This window comes from Octopus sinensis, linkage group LG18 (assembly GCF_006345805.1).
Source record: "Octopus sinensis linkage group LG18, ASM634580v1, whole genome shotgun sequence".
Classification (NCBI taxonomy): Eukaryota; Metazoa; Mollusca; class Cephalopoda; order Octopoda; family Octopodidae; genus Octopus; species Octopus sinensis.
The window spans coordinates 23,475,024-23,496,251 of record NC_043014.1 but is presented as its reverse complement, the minus strand read 5'-3'; the positions used below and the strand labels follow the sequence as shown (position 1 = coordinate 23,496,251).

The 21,228-nt window shown below is 37.0% G+C and overlaps 1 long non-coding RNA gene across 1 annotated transcript in view; it reads right to left on the bottom strand.

The window, feature by feature from the left end:
- Window positions 1–14,299: 14,299 nt before the first annotated feature.
- Window positions 14,300–21,228, bottom strand: part of LOC118766919 — a 7,658-nt gene continuing 729 nt past the window's right edge. Inside the window, exons 1-2 of the long non-coding RNA XR_005002825.1 lie at window positions 16,377–21,228; window positions 14,300–16,297 (exon numbers count right to left, since the gene is read on the bottom strand). The exon at window positions 16,377–21,228 is cut by the window's right edge and continues 729 nt beyond it. This is a non-coding gene — a long non-coding RNA (uncharacterized LOC118766919). The remainder of the gene's footprint in view (window positions 16,298–16,376) is intronic.

Below are 21,228 nucleotides of genomic sequence, written 5' to 3'. Positions count from 1 at the left end.
ACACGTACATAAGGGATGGCTAATTGCCTGAGGTCATGAGAAGGGGGGGAGTTATACAATGGAGATCGTATCACGGTTGAACTGCAATAAGGGGCTGACCTGTCAACAGTAACCCACTAATGCCGGTCCGCCTTTTCCCACTGTATGAAATGCGTAATTCTGTAGTATAATGTAGCCCAGGGTCTCCTCAAGGAAAAGATAGCAATGAAAGGTAAGACATCCATCGGAAGCTGGAAAGTGGCCTGTCTCTGCTATAGGACGTTTGAATGTCACATGGGCGCCATAGTAGTAATGTTTTAGTAGCAGTCTTACCACCGAGTCTAACTTAAAATTGATTATTGGGAGAAGCTACCGGAAATCCCATGAAACATCAACATATAAATACTGCAATGTTTTGCTGATTCCATACACAGTGTATCGAGTTAAGTGCAATGTAAATCGGTACATGGGTGGACTGCATTAACTGAGTTCAAATATCGCCTGACTTTGGTCCACTTTGAATGCAGTAAGCAAAAATGCAGTATTTTCGTTGTTGAAGTTTCAAGGGATTTACGGTACTGCAGTCAGTCAGTGGGTTTCAAAACCTTGAAGTGTTTTTCAATGTGGAAATGCAGTGATCCACGTCTAGGAATGAACAGTGTCTAAGAATGGATTTGGGTGCACAATTTTAAACATTGGACTTGGCAAGAACTAAAAAGTTACTGCTCCAAATGGCGTAGTTTAGCATTAGTATGTCTGAATAAAAGTTTGGCAAAGGAAGTTTGTAACATAGTAGTGCACTGAGCCCTGGCAAAGGATGACTTTTGCTTAATTAAGTGCGCCATGTTACAACCTGGTGGCCAACACGAATTCACAGAATCAACGTGGATAGGGTGAATTTAAAACAACACCACACCATGAATTTTTTGTAAAATTATTATTAATTGTCAACATAAAAACAGCTTATCACAAATATATATACAAACAAACAGCCAAGGCTACACCAAACGTGCAGTCAAAAGTTACAAGGGTAGCATATATATATAGTTCAGAAGTTCGGAATCCATATCTTGGTTTTTCAAAAGTAGCTTTCCAAAAATTTTGGGTTTCATAAAATTCAGATTTCCAGTTTTGTAAACATTTGGTTTTCAAATGTCGGATTTTGACAGTGGATTTTGACATAAAATCTGTCTATCAATTCAGTGTTCAACCTTGAGTTTTCAGCCTTGGAATGTCATAAAATTTGTCTTTTAATTCGTTGTTCAACCTTGGAATGTAGAATGTTGGATTTTGATATGACAGAAATTTTTTAATTGACGAGCAAAAAGTTCTGGCGAATTCCTGGAGCATAAAATAATTTCTCAAATGCCTAACACAAAGCACAAAATACAGAAACTAAATAGGCAATCACAGCTTCCAGAATCCAATTGAATCTTGTCTCACAGCAAAACTGTTACCAAAACTAGGTGTACAATTATCTCACACACCTCGCCACAATGCAGGGTTCAAAGTTCACATAAATATAACATAGCTTAAAAGATTTTTGTCCTCACCCAGATATGACAAATTATTTTAAAACTGACAGGCAAAAAGTTCTGGCAAATCCCTGAGCATAAAATATTTCCACAAATGCCTAACACAAATTACAAAGTGCATAAACTAAAACAGGCAATTACTGCTACCAGAATCCAATAGAACAAAACTCTTCTACGGGGGATGGGGGAGGGGGTAAAATTATGTCTATTTATAAAGTTTTACCTAGGTGTAGCTAATTCGTCATAGTTTCTGGGGCTAATAATTATAGCGTCCCCCATTCAACAATGGACTTCACCCTTACAGTGCAGCATGAAAACAGTTTTTCCTGTTTACTTTATTGTCAAACATCATTATAGGACCTGAGTTCGATACCCGGAATCTCCACCATTTATAATTTCATAACAGCCAAAAGAGTGTCAATAAGGTGAGTGTCAATAGGGTGATGATGTGTGCCTTGTTGTCTCTCAACTAAGGCGTGGGTATGATTAATGGGCAAGCTATTGCAAGCAGTAACAGGACTTCAAAAGCTTTGACATGATTTTTTACAATGAACCACCACTTGGGCCCTTGACTAAGAAAGCCTATTGCTCAATGTTACGCATTGGAACTTGCAAAAAGTAAGGAACATGGGTTCTTTTGCTGTCTTTATTCAAAGTAAAAAGTGTAACAATGTAATGACTAAACGTTTGGCAACTGGGTTTTTTTAAGGTAGCATTACATTGAAGCCTGGCAAAGAAAGGGTAAGTGCTTCATTTACTGGGCCACAAAATGTGTCAAAAGGGTAGCTAGAGGTGCAAAACGTGTTGGTGCATGAGCCATTTTGCTCTCTCCCGCCAAAATAACACATTAACGTGTAAAACGGAGCAATTAAGGCATGAACAAAAGTTCAGCAACGTGCGCATAACGTAACTTTATGTCTATGCCCCCTATCATGCGTGCAGATCACTGGGGTAATTTCTTTGCTATGACCTAGCTCTGACCTTATGGACTTTATGTATAAAATTTGAGGTCAATTAGACATTGAATGTGGATTTCTATAAAAAACATGTCTACACACACACAAACTCAATTTTATATATATTATAGATATATATATATATAGATATATATTTATATATATACATATATATATGTATATACATTTATATATATAGATAGGGAGAATTCACAAAAAAACAAAAGACGTAGACAGGTGGTGTAGACAACAAACAGATGTATTAGTTTGATGCTTGAGAAGTGAAAAAGTCTTTAACGTTTCGAGCCTATGCTCTTCCACAGTAAGGAACACAGAAAGAAACAAAGAGAGAAAATAAAGAATATGTAGTGGCTAGTGATCTATTATGGCGAATGCCGGACAGAAGGGTCACACAGGAGAGCTTGGAAGAAAGGGAGATAATAAAGTAGTAGTGATCCCAAAACGAAGGTGCGTATGTGTGTGTATAAGAGAGTATGTGTGTTTGGAAGAGGGCTGGTGACCTTGATGTTTATATGTGTAGGTTTTAAGGTGTGGGGCTGGGAAGTGGTCTGTGCATGGTGCTGTGATGTGAAATGTGGTATGGTGTAGTAGTGTGATGGTGTTGGGAGGTGAGGGAGGCAAGAGTGGAAAGCAAGGGTGGGGCGTGGGTTAGACTGAAGGTGGGGGTAGAGGTGGGGTATGTGGGAGTGGGTGTAAGGGTGGGGTGGATGGGAGGGATAGGGAAAGTGGGGTTGGAATGCATAGGGGTGAGGTGGGGTTACGAAAGAAGGGGGAAGGAAAAGGTGGGTAGGAGTGAAGAGAAGTAGGAATCGGAGCAAGAGAGGAGAGGTGGGTGGAAAAAAGTAGGTATGAGGGGGAGAGAGGCAAGGCGAGGAGGTTAGATGAAGATGGGAGGAGAGTTGAGCCTATTTGGTGCAAAGGAGTGAAGAAAGAAGATTAATCCCTGTTCATGGTGCAAACTGGAGTCCGGATGGCCCCTGTACAAGGACAATCCGAACACAGACAGATGTTGCAAAGAGTGACCGGTAGAGTGGAAATGGTGCCATCCGGGGTATCATTGCTGAGTCAGATGTCTCGGAGGTGTTCTGCGAACTGGTCAGAGAAGGGCAGAGAGAGCAGGTGATGCAATAGATGACATTGGTAGAAGTGCAGGTGAAGGAGTTGGTGATGTGATTGTACAGGAGAAGTGGAGGGCAGGATGGAAAGATTTGACAAAAGAGGAGGAGTCCAGATGTTTGCAAGAGAGTGAGGTCGCACTGATACAGTCGTCAATGTAATGGCCATATAGTTCGGGAGTGTGACCAGGGAAATTGAGAATATTTGGGCCTCAGCGTAGCCAACGAACAGGTTTGCATAGTTGGGGCCCATTCTTGTTCCCATGGCGACCCCTAAGACTGCTGGTAGAAATCACCAGTGAATGAGAAGCAGTTGAGTGAGAGGACAAGTTCAGCCAGACAAATGAGTGTGGATGTGTCGGGTTGGGGGTTGGGTCGAAGGTCAAGGAAATGTTGGAGTGCACGCAGCCCCTCGTGAGGGATCACCATGTAAAGGCTCTGGATGTCGAGAGTGAAGAGAAGTTTAGAGGGGCCAGGAGGGAAGGAGAAAGAGTTGAACAAACGAAGCACGTGGTTGGTATCATGGATGTGAGAGGGGAGGGAAGCCACTAGGGGGGCAAGGACATGGTCAAGATATCTGGGGATGAGTTTGTTGGGGCAGTTGCAGGCGGAGACGATGGGGTGGCCAGAGTTGTTAGGTTTGTGGATTTTTGGGAGGAAGTAAACAGTGGGGGTGCAAGGGGTGTGGACAATGAGGTTGAGGTGGTGGGGGAGGCAAGAAGAAAAGATAAGGTCATGGATAGTGGAGGACACAGTCTGTTGGTAGCTGGTCGTGGGGTTAGAGGGCAGAGGGCTTCGGCCTTGTAGAGGTCTGTGCGCCACATCACCACAGCTCCACCCTTGTCAGCCGGTTTTATGATGATGTCAGTGCGGCATCAGTGACATCGAAGGACTGAGAGTTCAGCTGGGGAGATGTTCAGATAACGGGGACACCTGGAAAAGTTTCAACCAAATGAAAAAGTAAACCTAAATGCTAAGCAAAGAAAGACGACCCATCTCATTTCCATTGAGCGCGCACACAAACACACACACATTCACATACCCCTCCCCCTTTTACATACACATGCATATATTCAGAGTTGAAACGCTCACCCCTTCCTTTCTCATTCATAAACACAAGAGTATTATTATAGTAGATTATCTCGGTAACCATGGAAGCTATGAAAAAATATGACATCACCCCTTCCTTCCTTATTCATCTATCACTTCTTCCTTTCTCATTCATAAAGACGAGTATTATTATAGTAGAATATCTCGGTAGCCATAGGAGCTATTAAAGAAATATGACATCACACCTTCCTTTCTCATTCATAAACACGAGAGTATATTATAGTAGATTATCTCGGTAACCATGGGAGCTATGAAAAAAATGCAAAGCCCAGCATCACCACTGGATCATTCTACACATTTGTGTAATTTTTCATGCAATTCCACCCAGCTGTTTGACCATGAATTCCAAGAAAAGAAAGAATCACCCCTGTCAAATTTATAAGTATAGATATATTTATATATAGATATCTAGTGATAGATGTAGATATATATATATATATATATATATATTAGAAAAATTGAGGTAATCAGATCAGATGGTTCATATTTGTAGATATTTATTTATATATTACATTTTTTACATATATATCATATCATTCGGATTAGCGCTTGCTCCCATTCTAGTGGGTTTTCAAATCAAATCAGTTGTGGGTAGTTTGAACCTTTTTATAGTTTCGTAGTAGTGGTTGAGGAGGAAGTGAGGCAGAGAGAAAATATGTGTGTATGTGTGTGTGTGTGTGTGTGTGTGTGTGCGTGTGTGTGTGTGTGTGTGCGCATTTATATCTGAGAGTGAAGAAGTGTTATTTCCGTTGGTCTGCTGGACCCCCTGTGGTTTTATAAGAACTTTGGCTGTCCATTTCAATGTCACTGAGTGTGTGTTGTGCATAGGTTGGCCTGGCAAATGTCATTTGGGGTCACACTTTCTATGATCATTCTGTGGAGGTGTGTGTGTGTGTGTGTGTCTCTGTGTGTCTGTGTGTGTTTTTGTGTGTGTGTGTGTGTGTGTGTGTATGTGTGTGTGTGTGTGTCTGTGTGTTTGGAGAAGGGGAGAGAGACAAAAAGAGAAAAGGGAAAATAAAAATAATAATAATAAAAATAAAAAATTAAAAAAATAAAAAAATAAAATAAAATAAAATAAAAACAAAAAATAAAAAATAAAATAAAAAAATATAAAGAATAAATAAAAATATAAAGAATAAAAAATAAAAAAATAAAAAATAAAATAAAATAAAAATAAGGGAGGAAGTGGAGAAGAAAAAATATTTTTGTGTGTTGATATTTATACCAACACATATATATACACACACACAGACTTATACATAAAATATTTGAAAAAACCTTTTTATCGGTTCAAAATGAACAACCAAATTATACCATCTTGAAAGTTGTATGTCATAGGAAAGTTAAAACTAAAGTGACAATTAAAGGGTAAAGATGGAAGTGAATTATAAAGATAATAATATAATATGATGTATATAACAGGCAATACACACATCTACACACACACAGATTTTTCCTTCAATGTATGTTGAGTAAAGTTTCAGCCATTTATTTGGGGGAGAACTTAGCTATGAAATGTTTTTCCATATTCCTCCTGAAGGGGGTGTCATTCTTCGGACACTTGTAGAAGGGAAATATCTTAAATTTTCCTTCTCCACATGTAGCTAGGTGTGTGCTTAGTGGTATTTTGCGTAGTTCTTCCTGCCGAATATGTTGTCGGTGGATCCTGGCTCGCTGGCACAAAGAATTACCAGTTTCTCCTACGTAATTCTCCTTGCATGTGGGGCAGGTTATGCAGTATATGACGTTCTGCGTCTTGCAGTTCATATCTGCATTTACTTTGAATATGACACCATTTTTAAATCTTATCTCTCTGTTGCTCTCTATGTATTTGTAGGTGGGGTTGCTGCAGGTCCCACATCTACCATCTCCGCACTCTTTTGCAAAGAATTCCGTTTTAGTTTCTGAAGAGAATTTCGCTCTTGTTAGGTGTTTTTTTAGGTTTTTGTCCTGTCGTCTACTGTTTTTTATGCTATATTTGTTTAATATGTTTTTCATTTTGGGGCTCTGTAAGGCTATTGGTAGGTTTGAATGTATGGTTTGGAAGATGTTGGTAACTCCAGGGTTGTGTGTGTTTATAAAAGGGATAGTGTTTTCTTTGTTTTTTGTTTTGGGTGTCCTGAGTTGTGTGATGTCTAGTTTTAATGCTCTTGTGATTCCATTTTCTATTAGTTTAAGGGGGTATTTTTGCTCTAGGAGGAAGCTTTTGAGTTCATCTAGTCTTATTAATCGTATTTGTGAATCAGTTACTATGCTACATATTCGTCGTGCCATACTATATGGGATGTTTCTTTTTGTGTGGGATGGGTGGCAGGAGTGGAAATTTAAGTATTGATGTGTGTCAGTTTTTTTGTAGTGGATGTCTGTTGTGACGATGGAGTTGTGTATTTTGATGTTGATGTCTAGGAAGGGAAGTTCGTTGTGGCTGGTATCTATTGTGAAATTGATAGATGGGTGCAGCGTATTGAGGATGTTGTGGAATATATATATATATATATATATATATATATATATATTATATATATATATATGATGGGCTTGGAGGTGGTGGTGATGCTAGCTGGTGCGATTTTATGTTTTGCTGGTATGCTGAGAGAGATCCACTTCTGTTTCTCATATTTTCTAAGTACAGCTACTGTTGCTCTTGATTCATGTTCTCGATTCTGTTGATCTCTATCTTATTTTGAAAATACACTTCTCTTTGGTTCTGGCTCATTTATTCTATCTTGTGCTGATTTCTTTCCCTCCTATGCTGTAGGATATGCTGCATCCCTCATGCGATTATCCATATTTTAATACTTGTTATTAATCAACAAATCTCCAAAATGATTCAGAGTGTTTCAACTGAAAAACATATACAAATGTATTAGACAGTTTTTGATTAAAAGGTGAAAACTTTTCTGAAATACTCACCTAATATGCAAGGACATTGTATATAGGATATGGTAATTGATTATATTGTAGGAAAGTAAAAAGTAAAGGGAAAAAATACAATTAATATTTTTGATTTTGCTTGGCTCTATGGATTTGATTTTTTTAAATGCTTTCATCAATCGCTTGATACAAGGAAAAAGAAATTGGAAAAATCCTGTGCAAAACAGAGAAATTCTAACTTAGCAAATTAGAAAGTTGCAATTATTTCCACCATGCGATACTTATTGCATACACACACACATACATTCAAATATATATATATATATATATATATATATATATATATATACAAAAAGGGTGAAATATAATTAATTTAATAAAATTAATAAATTTCACCTAGTAGTTTTATTGGTATGGAAAAGACCATATTTGGTAAGGATTATATTAATTATAATAAAGAAACAAATTTCGTCTATAATTAATCCAAATAGGCTGTGATTTCGTTATTTTCTTTCTCTTTACCATATACGGGTTGCAAATTCTGGTTGTTTGTGGAGACTTTTTTACTAGTAGGAGAAATGGTGACCTATTTGGCTGCCATTTCTAATATTTTCGGTATGTGGTTTTGAGCAACTTATTGCAATTAACCCTTTATTATATATATATATATATGAGTGTGTGTGTGTGTTTTAACTTTTGCTTACTTGTACACATCAACAAATGAGCCAATTGAACAACTCTGTGTGGTTGTTCAATTTTCTAGAAATAACAGCTAAATCTCTCTCATACTAATCCCTTGTATTATGAAAAAGGAAAAAAATAGAATCAATATATTTGATTTTGTTTGGCCCTGTGAATTTAATTTTTCTTTTAAATGCTTTTGTCCATTACTTGATACAAGAAAAGAGAAATTGGAAAAATCTTGACCAAAATAGAGAAATTTTAACTTAACGAAAAATATAGAAAGAGAAAGAAAAGGTTGTATTCAGAAGCCAAAAGATGCTTTTTAGCTGAGGTGTAATGTTATAATTAAAACAAATTCAAAATTTAAATTTTGGAACATAAGCCTTAACAAGTTATCTGGTGTATGGTCAAATTCACAAGGGTAGAAGACCTAAAACAAATGTGTGCATGCGTGTGTGTTTGTGTGTGTGCGCATGGTTGGGCCTTTAATAACCAGGGATCAATTTTAGTTCAATTTCTTTTTCTTAAGCATGACAAACATGTCAGGTACATACAAAAAACAAATTGGCATATTAATATTATTGATGTTATATTACACAGCATTTATTTAATTTGGTAGATCAACATTACATGCAAAATGTAATTTTATACAAAGAAAGAATATGAAAGAAGTTAAGTAAATTAAATCAAATAAACTAATCAGAGTATATTACAAGACATAACATACATTCAACTAGGTAGATTAACTTACATGCAAAATGTAATTATATAAAGGTGAAGGAATAAGAAAAGTAAATTAAATCAAATAAGACAAAATACAATAAATGCAATAAAATAATAAAATAATAGTTAATTTTAAACCTAACAAAGAATTATTATGCTATTTAAAGGATGTACTAACAATACATGACAGTGATAAATGCAAGGTATAATAAATATAACGTAGGAAAATAAGAAATTTTGTGGAATAAAATGTTATTATCAATACAGATTAGGATAAAAGATAAAAAATAAGGAATTAACCCAGGTTAAAACCAAAGAGTATTTTACATAATGTATGTGGAAATCAGAACATATATCTGATAAATTAATATTATATCCTGAATTGAGAACTTATTAAAGGTAAATAATTATGTTAGTTAATATTGAAAAGAATTAGAGAATGGAGACCATAAATCCATATAACTTACACACACACACCTGGTAAAAGTTAGATAAATTGGGTTGACCATAGAATTTAGATTAAATTTAATAGGGATAAATAAGTTAATATATAAGATATAGATGAATATTAATGCAGGGATAAGATATATATGAATATTAATGTAAGGGCAAATATATATCCATACATAAAGCTGGGGTTAAAATTATGTTGATTTTTAAATTATATTATATCGGTATTTTGAGAATACAAATTTAGTCCTATGAATACAAGAGAAGTTGCATTCATCGTGAAGGTTAAGAATAGGTATCTTGCCAAGAGAATAAAGAACTTATATATATATGTATATAAAAGTATATGGATCTTTTTGGTTTGAACAGCAGTTTTTTAAAATAATTTCCACGTAACTAAACACTTTTAAACTTCGTATACTGGTAGAATGTGTTTATAAAACATAATTTTCTCTTGGCTTTATTGAGAAAATTCTATAGTTTGTATGATATTTGTTGTTTTTTCTTCAATTTCTGCAATTTCAACCAATCAATGACGTCTATTGAGGTGAAAACATACTGTGCTGTATGAATATGTCCCTCATTTAAGAAACAGATTGAGTTTATTTACATTTCTGAAGAAAAAAAGATACTCTTCCCCCCCCCCACCCCTCGATACTAGGGTTATAATTATGGGTGACAATTTCATACGACACCGCTACGGAAAATGGGATTTATTTCTAGCGGTGTCGTACGAAATTGTCACCCATAATTATGGCCCTAGCATTTCAATCTATTTTAGATTTAGGGTTAGGGTTAAGGGTGGGGGAAGGGTATCTTTTTTTCTTCACAAATGTAAATAAACCCAATCTGTTTCTTAAACGAGGGACATATTCATACGGCACAGAATGTTTTCACCTCAATAGACGTCATTGATTGGTTGAAATTGCAGAAATTGAAGAAAAACAACAAATATCTTACAAACTATAGAATTTTCTCAATAAAGCCAAGAGAAAAAGATGTTTTATAAACACATTCTACCAGTATACGAAGTTTAAAATGTTTTAGTTACCTAGAAATTATGTTACAAACTGCCGTTCAAACCGAAAAGATCCAATAAAAATCACCCCCCAAATATTGGAATGGGTGTAAAACAATGTGTAGGAAACGAATGTGAAAAAAAAATATGCGCGTAAAGCAACGGGATGGTGGGGAGAGGACTTCGAAAAATTCACAAAATCCGAGTTTTTCCCTCATAACTTTTCAATGAAATTTTATAGAAATATCTTTCAAACGGCATATATTATGATTATAAAGTGAATTTTTTGAAACTCCTCTCCCCACCCTACCAGGTTCGTTTGCACACATTTTTTATTTTGTCATATTCGTTTTCTACACAGTTGTTAACACCCAACAGGCTGTTTTTTTTTTTTGTTGTTAACGGGTGAAGATCTTTGTATTAACCGCGAATTTTCCCTCAAATTTTCCCTTCTTAGAAACGACGAAATCGTTAGGAGTGTAAACCCTTTGATCGTGAGTCTGTTGAATATGTAACGACTCTAATAAAATAACTTTCATTGTCAAATAAAAAAAATATAAACACAGTTTTTTCCCTTGAACTGTTTTATGGGAATTGTCTCCCCTGAACTAGTTTATTATTTCCTGTATGTATTGAATCGAAGTTTTTGTTTGGTTAAAAAATTGGGTAAAAATTGTTACTGGTAAGTTAAAAATGTTTGTCCTTATCGATAAGCTTACCGGCTACGGAGGATACGAATCTGCAAAAAAATTGGCAAAAATCAGCATTTTTAAATTACCATTCCCTCTCCCATTTCCTTCATTTTTAAAACTTTTTCAGAATTTTTTTTTTCAAAATATGCGGAAAAATACGGAGATTATGATTCTGACAAAAATTTCCAAAAATTTTTGTATATATACTGACAGACACATATACTTACACATATACTTGTCAGTCATTGGCCTAATGTAAGTAAGGGAAAGGGTTATGGCTCAATTAATTATGAAGAGAATTAGCATAGATGAGATGCAGTTTGGTTTTGTGCCAGAGAGAAGCACTTCTGATGCTATCTTCTTAATTAGACAACTGCAGAAGAAGCATTTAATCAAAAATAAACCTCTATTCATTGATATGGATAAAGTCTTTGACAGGGTCCCTCACTCCTTCATCTGATGGTCACTGTGGAAGCTAGGGATAAATAAGTGGCAGGAGAGAGTTACCCAAGCCATGTACAAGGATGCTCTCAGTAAGGTAAAAGTCAGCACCGAGAATAGCAATGAATTTAGTGTGCAAGTAGGAGTTCACTGAGGTGTGGTTCTTAGCCCCCTTCTTGTTTATCATAGCCCATAACAGAATTACTTAAAATGGATTGCCTATAAGAGCTTCTCTATACTAAGACCTGTTTCTTACAGATGGATCTATAGTAAAATTAGAGAAGAAATTTCAGGTATGGGAGCAAGGCCTGGAATTAAAGAGCTTTTGAATTAATTTAGCAATGACTGAAACTGATGGATGTGCAATGTCAGAATGTATGACAGAGTGAAAATGTGTTGAGAGAAAAATTGGGTGTAAGAGGCATGAAATGTAGTGTGCAAGAGAGAAGACTGTGGTTATGTGATGCATATAGATGAAGATAATTGCATAAAGAAATGTTTGGTCGAGAGCCACTCTCGCTGCCAACATGTCAGTTGTGATGCCTGTCCTAAGTGCCTCATCAAAAAGTTCTAAGGAAATCTCCCTCTATTCTATTTCTCTCTACTGCTAATGCCTTGCTAAACCTAATTGATTCTACTCTAATTGCCCTTTTAAGAGCAAACCACCAGTTGTTGTTGACAATTGCCCCCGTCATCATCTGCTTAACTAATTTGCTAATCTGGTCTCTGTAAGCTTGCCTTGCTGTTAACAATGTGTTCAGCTTCCAGTAGCCGGGACCCTATCAATGAAGCCTATCTAAGTTGACTGTGCAGATCACAAATTTGTGGTCTGTGTAGCCAACCATGTGAAATTGTGGATAACCTATGCTATCCTTGTCTGCTGGCCTACAGAATACCCTATCTAGATACGATCTAGGTGACCTGATGCAGTTTGTCCAAATCCACATTTGTGTAAACTAGTTGGTACCTGTTGGACGACTGAAAACATGTGAGCAGGTTTTTGAGGCTTTTGCACCCTCCTCTCCTATCAGATACTCCCACGCAATTGAAACGTCCATCTAAGAGAGCGTTCCAATCCCCTACTAATACTAAAGTCCGAGACGTTCCCAGGAAAACCTCCAGAGGCTTGAAGTAATCAGATCGCCCTGCCCCTGTTGGAGCATAGGCGGCCTCCAGTCTGAAAGCACTGCCATCACTGCTGTTCACATCTAAGACCACCAACTTGCCTTCTGGATCCAGGAAGACTGCCTTCCTGGCCAACTCAGAGATAGAAAAATCTCATTGCCACCGGAAAAGGTGATGAGGTCCTATGGGTCGGATAGTCTAGATTCACTAATGGCTGCAACATCTACACTAAGGGACAGCAGCATTTAGAAGGTGACCTTGTTTCCGGGGCAAGCCAAAGCCCCTGACATTTATATAACCTATTCTGATTGTAATGGAGAAGAGCTCTTCTTACCATTGTTATCTGGCAGGGGTGACACTGTCGTCTTTGTTGTGGGCGTTTCCATGAGGTTTTTAGATGGTCTTTTAGAAAATGTGTTTTGAAATGACCCGACAACATTTGGAAAGTTAATTTTTAATGTGTTGTAGGTGTCATGCTTTAGTTTTAAAATCTTTATGTGCGGTGTTGTGTTCTCTGATGTATTTAACAAAGTGTGTGTTGTCAGTGTCGATGGCTGTGAAGTGTGTGCTTCACATAGTCTGTTTGTGCTCTGTACTGTGTTGTTGTTGTTGGTTGCTGTACGTGCATGTTGCTGCCGTTGGGAATTTCCTCCTGTTTGCACTGCCCCCTCTTTTCTTCTCTTGTCTTTCTTTTTCTTTTTTAGGGGGAACTGTTTGCCACTCCCCCTTCTCGACCGCAGTACTTGAACAGTTCGAGTTGTTTTGGTCGGGAAGGATATTCTCTGGCTCTTCATTTTGCTGGGGTTAATTTCTGGCTGCTGCTACTGATACAGTACTGCTACTGGTGGTAGTGGTGGTACTCCAACTGGTGGTAGTGGTGGTACTCCAACTGGTGGTAGTGGTACTCTGACTGGTGTTGGTGGAGGTACTCTGGCTAGTGGTTGTGGTACACCAGCTGGTGGTGTTACTCTGGCTGATGGTGGTACTCCCTCTGTTGTTGTTGGTGCCCTGGAGGTGGTGTTGCAGCTGCTGTTGGTAATGGGGTTGGTTTCTGCTGCTGCTGTGCTGGAGGTGCCCTGCTTCTGCAGTCGCTTGCAGCTTTCTTCGCATCTCTTTATATTTGGGGTAGTTGATCTTGAGGTGAACTTTCAACAAAAGAACCCCTTCTGCACACCAAAAGGGGTTCAGAAAACAAAAAGACAAACAAAACAGTCAAAAGTCTTCAAAAAGTCACAACAAAATCCCAACTTACGGAGCACTCAAAACATGTCTTACTTTGCTGACAACAATAATAATAATAATAGTTACTCATATATGTACAAGAGAACACATTGGTGAAAGAATGAATATTTGAGGAATAAGTTGATTAGATCAACTCTAGTACTTAACTGGTACTTTATCAACCTCTGGAAGGATGAAATGCAATATTAATATCAACAACAACAACAATAATAATAATATCAATAAAACTTTATTTATAACTGTCAATTGATAGCATATATAAAAAGTTGAGGTCTGTGAAATGTACACTAAGACAATAAAAATATTCCAGAATAACATACCTAGCTTTTTCATGTTTTTTTTTTTTAAGTACGTACATACATACATACATGAATGAAGACCAGGTGGTGTATTTTAGTCTGATTTACAATAAACAGTCAGGAAGTGTTTTGTTAAGACAACGAATTTGACAAATCAATTGTTTATGAAGTTATTTCCCATGAAATCTGTACAGTTTTGAAAACAACAAGAACAATACAAAACACATTAGAGAAAGATGTAAAATTTCCAGTTGTACATTCATCATCTTGTCAGTTGTGCTAAATCATTGTAGAGTCAATTAATCAAAATACTTTATTTCTGAGTTAACCCTTTAGCATTCAGATTACTCTGTCAAATGTAAGACTTATTTATTCACATTGTTTTGAATTAATAATGCATTATCTTGTGGCTTCAAGATTATGATGATGGGTTTGTTTATTTTTAGAATAACATTGTAGAGTGAGAGGCTAAATCTGGCCCATTTGAACATAAAACAAGTAGAATATTTGAGATGGATACGGTTGGTTTAAATACTAAAGGATTAAAGCTACCATTGGTTTCATGTTAAGAGAGAAATCCCATAACAATTATCAGGCCTGCCACAAGGAATATTGGTGTTTGTCTCCATCTTGGATGGAGACAAATAAACAAGAATCATTATCCACCAATGCAGTATTGAGCACTCATGCTCAGTCCAAGGATGGTAGTTATGGTATTACATTTATTCCTTCATTATGGCTGTTTCAACAATACATTGTTTCAGATACATCATTAATGTAAATATGAATTACTGGGTAAATTACAATGGAGTACATGTGATCCATTACCAGGTAAATTACAATGGAGTACATGTGATCCATTTCATCTTATTAGACAAAGGTCAAAAATGTAATATAATTTACACTTGGAAAATTATGCTATATACTGTTGTTTGTTAAGATCACAGAAGGAATAGACTTATACACATAAAGAGAAAGAGAGTAAATCTTCTGACACACATGTGAAAAATAAGGTAGGTAATATTTGAAAACAAGTTGATTTAATTGCATTATGCACACATACATTACAAAAACATCGCTAAAGATGAACTATAATTTCAATAGGGTCTCATAGAGTTAACAGCAGCCTGGAACTTTCTGTCCCCACTTTCCCCATTCTCTGCCCCACCCCATAACATTTGATTGAAATGTACATGAACTGAGTTCACAGACAACTCATTATGCACTCTTTCTTCTTTACGTATGTATATGATATTTTGGTGTACTCCCTTTTGCTACCACAAGCTTACATGCATGCATGGCTATGTGAGTTGTATACATGTATGTGTACACGTATTTATGTATGCAGGATGTGTGTGTGTGTGGTAACAAATGTAGATATTAGTCCTTGCTATGTACTGTCTCCTCTCTTCTGGCAAACCTGAAATCTAGCCCCCTCCTTCACTCCTTGCTGGTGCTTGTCTTAGATGGTTTGTGGGATTGAGAAAATCGTAATTCATTTAGTAATTTAGCCCTGTACTAAAGTCCTCTGCCAAAGGTTCACACAAATCTGTTTTCTGGTGCTGATAACTGTCCAAGAACTATTTTCCAAGTCTTCCTTCCAAGACAAAAATTTAGGACCAGTACCATCAATGCTGGTACAATGAAAGAAAGGACAGAGAGAGAGAACTGAAATGCTGAAGCAGGCATGTGCTGTGTGCAAGAGGTAAGATGGAGGGGAGCTTCAGCTACATGAGCAAGAACAGAGGTTCAAATTCTTTTGATTGTGTAGTAGCAACAGGGTGGATGGTGTAGGTATATTTTTGTCAGAAAAATGAGTAGATAAAGTAACTGAGGGAGTAAGAATGAGTGGTAGGATAAGGTAAGATGAAGCTAGTCTTAAATAAATCAGAAGTTACATTTATCTCTATATATGCTCCATAATATGGGTTGGCAGATGAACAGAAGAGCCATTTTTAGTCCTTTTGAAGACTGCCTCAATGACAAATGACAGAAATTTGTTTATGGCTGGTGACTTCAATGGACATGTTGGGCTATGCAAAACACACACCTCACAGCCATTGACACCAACAACACACACCTTGTTAAATACATTAGAAAACACACAGACACCACAAATGGATTTCATGGTATGCATGAGGGTTACAGTTTTGGTTTTAGAAATGAAGAGGGAGCAAGGCTAACTTCAGGAAACCTGCCAACCACCTGATCTGGTGGGCACACAAACCAGATTGACTCCTCTGAATATGGGACAGACAGATGCTTGTAAATGCAAAGTCTCTCCCAAGCAAGGAATGTACAACAATATAAGTGAGTGACATAAGACTAGAAGGATTCAGTAAAATAAACCAGTCTGGAAAAGAAAGATATGGAAACTCAAAGACCCTTCAAACAGCCAGAAATTTAGAGATATCCTAGAGCAGGGGTGACACCAAACTTTTTATATGGTGGGTCAGATAATTGAGAGAATGAGTGCAGACTGCATAACCTTTTAGTTCAATACAATACAATGAATACACAAAGAATAAAGATAACCAACATTATCTGAATCTCACAAACTAAGCAGCAAAAAAGGTTAGTGAGATTTGTGAAACTGGTGTTTAGCTTTGAAGATATCATCAATATTTGCTTTGGAATTGCTGCATCCAACCAAGAGAATTGCTTTCAAATGTTCATCAGCCAACCTTGTTCGATGTGCTGACTTCACATACTTCATTATTGAAAATGTTTGCTCACAGACATCAGTTGTTCCAAATGCTGATGCCATACTAGAAGCAAATGAACTCTCATTGCAAGTACTTACACAAAAGGTACAGAGAGCTGGATGAACTGACCTTGTGGGCCATAGTTTGGTGATACCTGTCCCAGAGGAAGCTTTTGATGAAAAGGAAGAACTAGAGATGTATAGCATAGAGAACAAATGGAAGTTCCTATGAGACAACCTACTGAGAGCTATAAACCTAGTAGCTGGTGCAAAGTCCTGGTCAGACGAAGGGTGACATGGTAGCAGAACTGCAAGATAGACAGAACTAAATGCAGAGACAGGATTGAAAGAATGGGGGTAGCAGAGAAATATACCAGGTAGCTAGAAAAAACAGCTAGATGACAAGTTTACATTGCAGAAAGGAGATATGGTAATGTTCTGCAGCATGAGGCTTAGTGGCATGAAGTATTCTGGATTGTAAGGCAGTGTACCAGAGAAAAATCAAGATGCTGTGAGCAAGAGGTTACAAATTGCTGGAGTAGGTCATGAAAGCTATGGAGAGAGTTATAACCCAATTAATTAGAAATAGAATTAGACCAGATGAGAATTAGGAACAGAATTAGACTAGATAAGATGCAGTTTGGTTTTCTGTTGAGAAGTATTACTGATGCCATCTTAGTATGACAAAAGCAGAAGTATTTAGCTAAAAATAAACCATTGCACTTGGCATTTGTTGACCTGGAGATAACCTTCAACAGAGTTCCTCACTCTGTAATATGGCAGTCTCTGAGGAAGCAAGGGATAGACAAATGGCTTGTGAAAGCTATACAAGTAATATACAGAGGTGCTATCAGTAAGATGAGAATTAGCCATGAGTAAAATCAAAGGATTTAGAATAGAGGTTGGAGTTCACCAGTACCTAATTCTCAGGAGGGGCTACTACAGAGGAATTTGAAGTACAGCTGCTTTTGAAAATAACTATATGCTGATGATTTCCTTTTCAAAGCAGTATTAGAAACAGGATTAAAAAAGAAATTCCAGGTGTGGAATCAAAGTGCCTTAAAATTAACTTAGCAAATCTGAAGTTCTAGTAAGCAGAAAAATGAAGAGGACATCACTCCCTTCAAGTAAATGGTTCAGCTTGCTATGTGGTAAAGGTGTAGGAAGAAATTTCAAATGGTATGCCCAGTGCAAGCTATGGACACATAAAAAGTGTAGTGGAATAATAGGAAGGTTAATAGAGAAAGTAGTGTTTGTATGCAGAAGATACATGGAAGCCATAAACATGAAAGATAATAGAGAAACAAATTTTTTTCAAATGCCCTGCAGGCCCCCTAGAGGTAGTGAATAGTTTCTATTACCTAGGTAACATAATTAACAGTGGAGGAGGATATTCTGAAAGTATAGTTACTAGAATAAGAATAGTTCAGAGAGCTATTACCTCTGTTGGCAACAAGAGGTCTCTCTCTCAGAGTTAAAGGCAGATTGTTTGATGCTTGTGTATGAACAGCAGCACTACTGAGTAGTAAGATATGAGTCCTGAATGCAGAGGATATGGGAAGACTAGAGAGAAATGAAACTAGTATGCTTTGTTGGATGTTCAATATGAGCGTGCCTATGCAACAAAGTGCAAATGTATTGAGAGAAAAAGTGGTCATAAGAAGAATCAGATGTAGTGTGCAAGAGGGAATATTGCAGTGGTTTGGTCATGTGATGTGTATGGATGAAGACAGTTGTGTAAATAAGTGTCACACATAAAGTGGATAGAACTTGTGGAAGAGAGGAGACCTAGGAAGACATGGGATGAAGTAGTGAAAGCTGATCTCAAGAGCAGAGCCTTATGGGAAGATTACAAAGAACAGAGTAGATTGGCAATTCACTGTGCACAAGACCCATACATTCCCACCAAAAATGATGTCTTAAAACCACCCTGGTTATGCTTGTATTTCCTACTTTCATCCCCTAACACCCATCACTCCTCTAACTTTGGCACTACTTGGCTTGCACTTCCAGTTACATTCCCAAATCCTGGAACTTCTACTTCTCATTTGCATTATTATCCCTTCCTAGAAGGCAACGAGCTTGCAGAATCATTAGTTTGCCAGGCAAAATGCTTAGCAGCATTTTTTGTCTGTCTTCACATTCTGAGTTCAAATTCTGCTGTGGCTGACTTTGCCTTTCATCCTTCGGGGTTGATAAATTAAGTACCTGTGAATGACTGGAATTGATGTAATTGACTAGTCCCTGCCTCACAAATTTCAGGCCTTGTGCCTTCAGTAGAAAGGATCATTATCCCTTTCAAGACTATTTTCAGTGAAGCACTCTCCTCTGCTATTCACTATCAAAACACCTCTCATATCTGCCATCACAACACCATCTATAATAGCCTCTACATCTCCCTCTCCACAGTTCCAATACTTTGCATCTCATTGCTCTCCCTTCTGATCTACCTTGATTCCTGAGCCACATATTTCTTTCAACTTCATCTTCACATTGGAATTTCCTAACAAATGCATCTCGACCCTTGCTTATCCCTCACTACATTGACCACTAGCCCCACCTCTATCCATCTATTACTCTCCCCTCACACTGTTATGAAACTATACCCTCTCCCCGTCTTATGTAATGTAGTGCAGCCATGTATCTCTTGTATTGCAAGACACCTGTACTTGTCCCTCTATCATACTTTAGCATTTCAAAACCTAGCATAAAACCACTGGCCTCTTTTAAATTCTTCCTTACCCAATTAGTCAAGAGGGTTTCTTTTCTTTTTCCCATTCTTTTCTCATCTGAGAAGTTACTTGGCAATCTCACTAGTGAGGGTGGCTAGAAAAAGAGCACCCGGTACACCCTGTAAAGTGGTTGGTGTTAGGAAGGGCATCCAGCAACAGAAACTATGTCTAAGCTGACACTGGAAATTGATCTGGCCCTGGAGCTCAGGGGATCGTATCAAACTGTCCGACCCATGTCAGCATGGAAAAAGGCATGTTGGATGATACACACGCATACAATGTTTGCTTGTATGTAAACATTCATGCACATAAATATTTTTTAGCTATACCTAAGTATAGTTTAAAATTCAAACTACCTCATCTTGTTATGATCTCCTTTTTACTGCCTGTGTGTTTAACATATATATGCATGCACACTCTGTATACACTCATAGATATATACATTTTTTTCAATATAAACCAGCTTTTATTAATTTTTATTTTAAGGATATCTCATCATGCACATTTTATAAACCCATACTTATACAGATTATCACACACACACACACACGTGTGTGTGTGTGTGGGTTACTGTGTCCTTGCATTGACATCACATCATAAACAAGTATCACTGCCATGCAAGCAATGTACTTTCCTTCCAATCTTCCATGTCTGGTCATGGGGAAATATTGCAGAGGAAGGTTGGCAACAAGGAGAGCATCTGGCCATAGAAAATTTACCCCAACAAAATTCTATCTGACTCATGCAAGCATGAAACTCAATGATGATAATTATTATATAAATTATGCCTGTGACTGCTGGCTGTCTAATTTCCTGTACTATTATTCCTTTCTAGTTGCAATCACCTCTCTCTTATGATGTTACATATTTTCCACATATATACTCTTTTACTTGTTTCTGTCATTTGACTGCGACCATGCTGGAGCACCGCCTTTAGTTGAGCAAATCGACCCCGGGACTTATTCTTTGTAAGCCCAGTACTTATTCTATCGGTCTCTTTTGCCGAACCGCTAAGTGACGGTTATGTGTATCTCCTCATTTCAGATGCTTTACCACACTACAATTTTTTTTCATTCTTCCCTTTATTCTTATCGTCTACATATATCTCTTTTCTTTCTCTTATATTATTGTCAATAGTTGCAAAATTCCTCCACACTCTTATAGCAAGTTTATTTTAAAGTTATTCATTCTTTCATTTATTTATTTTTTCATCACACTCATTTGCTCTTATTTTGATTTTAAGTTTTAATTATTATTTCCATTTAAATTTATATTTTGATCATTTACAACATCTTATTTCTGATAAAGACCTTCTTATACTACATATCTTGTAATAATACTTATATGTGTGTTTTTGCAAGTATAGACTATTTATACTGTCAGTTAATTTCATTTGACTCACATAAATGTTTACATATTCTTTCCATATTATTGATCAGTCATTTGCATCCAATAGAAACATGTTATTTTGAAAAGTAATTACTCCTTTAGTTTTTTAGATATATACACAGTTGTAGGTGTGGCTGTG